Source organism: Enhydra lutris, unplaced genomic scaffold (genome assembly GCF_002288905.1).
Source record: "Enhydra lutris kenyoni isolate GAN:26980312 unplaced genomic scaffold, ASM228890v2 scaffoldscaffold15, whole genome shotgun sequence".
Lineage (NCBI taxonomy): Eukaryota > Metazoa > Chordata > Mammalia > Carnivora > Mustelidae > Enhydra > Enhydra lutris.
Genome location: NW_019154099.1, coordinates 18,732,421 through 18,734,778, shown reverse-complemented (window position 1 = coordinate 18,734,778; position 2,358 = coordinate 18,732,421).

Genomic DNA, 2,358 nt, shown 5'->3' with positions numbered 1-2,358 from the left:
TAAATGATTTCCATCACCACAAAAAGCAACTCCACACCCATTTGTAAGCACTTCCACTGCCACTCCCAGGCCTACTAGGCAGCCATTTAAGTCTACTTTTTATCTACTATAGACTTTCCTTTTCCAAATATTTCATGTAAATGAAATCATACAAAATGGACAATGTGTGGTCTTTTGTGTCTGACTTCTTTCATTTAACATCATGTTGTTTTGTTTTGTTTTGTTTTGTTTAATTTATTTAACAGAGATCACAAGTAGGCAGAGAGGCAGGCAGAAAAAGAGAGAGGGGCAAGCAGGCTCCCTGCCGAGCAGAGAGCCCAACGCGGGGCTCGATCCCAGGACCCTGGGATCATGACCCGAGCCGAAGGCAGAGGCTCAACCCACTGAGCCACCCAGGTGCCCCTAACATCATATTTTGAGACCAACACTTGACACTTTCTTCGAAATAAGCAAGGAAAATAAACTACACTAAGGTATAAAAAATGTGGTGTAATGGAAAAGAAAAAAAATGAAATTTTTCTCCTTAAGGAAAATTTCATGGTGACACCAATATGAAGCACATGCCACTGTGAGGTGCCAACTCAACATCTATCTCACCAAGAATTATTTCATTTTATTTTACAGAACATTTCTGAGACCTACAATCCCACTAATCACACATTAAAAACTTTGTTTTTATTTTAAAATTTTAAAAAATTAAACCTGGAAAATATTTTAGAATCAAAGACCTTGAGAACTGACTGTACCCTAGAATATCTAAGTAACATAATTTACAAGTTAGGCAAAGGAAAATTATCTTTATCTACATGGAGTTTATGATACTGATGTTTGAAAGAGTGCTAAAAACTGTCAAAAATTTTCAAAATGCAGTACTTTCCAAGTTCCTTTTTGGTATTTTGCAGAAGAGTATAATTTTGTGTAATTTTTCCTAACAGTTATCAGAATGAGACTATTAAGTATAAAATCTAAAATGCATGAGAGGAAGTAAGACTATGAAAAAACATAAGGCATTTGTGCTGAAATCATGTACTCCTTTAAGATTTTTCCACAAGTTAACTAACAGAATTAAATTCAAAAATACCTTTGTTCTCCACCTTAGTTTCCCTCATATATGCAGACTAAAATTCCAAAAGGACTGGAGGGATATGTTCTGTTCTTTGGCCATGCCCTGGGTGGTATTAGCAATTCAGAGAGAATTGGTATGTATAAGCCCAGACAGGAGAGGAAGAGCTGAAGGGAAGACTCAGTCTTGGCAGACTCTTGTGCCCAAGTATGTTTAAGCAGAGCCAAGGCACTGCTCTTGTGGGACCCTATGAATGAACTTGGGCATGGAACACATCTGCATGATTATGATAAATTACAGGTCTGTGACCTGGACTCTTTTTTCTTAGCCTCAGCCTTAAGAAAGAAAACTGTAAGACATAGAGAACAGAAAGTCAGGGACAAGTAACAAAGTTAGCAAAAAGTATAACTGAATAAACATACAATAACAAATTCAAATAGCATATATGAATTATACTGTATGGACATTATGTATGCAAAAGTGTCAAATTGGCACATTTTCTTGTATCAAATAAAATTATAATAGGAATTGCCTTAAATAAATACGTGAAATTTAGTCATTGAGTTGTTTCCTATTATGCTTCAAGCAAAAAATTTATACAAAAGCATAAAGTTAGAAAACTATAGCTGCCAGTCTTTAACCCAAGATTCCTGAAGATAAAGATTGGTTCTGTAAACCATTCATTTTTCATAGGCAAATACCATAATAAGAATTCACCACCTGTTAGGTAATAAATGCAGTATGCTACTGTTGGGTTTTTAAAAAAAAAAACAAAAACAAAAACAAATTTTTATCTCACCTTGAGAAATGTGGAAATCAGTCTTACAAACTGTCAAGTGTCTCTAAGCAGTGACTATGTCACTTTGAGCAAAAAGTTACCACATCTGTGTTAGTAATTACTAACGTAAAATGTGCTGGTTTTAACTGTTATGGTCTTGCTGATGAAGTCTGAAGAACATGAAGCAAATATTAAAAACTTTTTCTTCTGATAACAGAAGTGACAAAGGCAAACTTATGTGGCATATGACTAGCATGTTGAAAACAATATTTGAACTGCATATAAATCTGTCATATACTCCGTCTCTCTGAAGGAAAAGGAGCAAGCAAATTAGAGGAGCCATTTTGAAAACTAAATGTAAAATTTAATGTAAAAATTTTACTTTATTTTAGGCATTCTTCTTTCAACAAATATTTTATGAATGCCTAATATGTGGCACGGTAGTTTGGCAACGTGAATATAAAATGCCATATGTTTGAGTAACTTATATTTGAGTGTAGGAGATAGGCAAAAATTC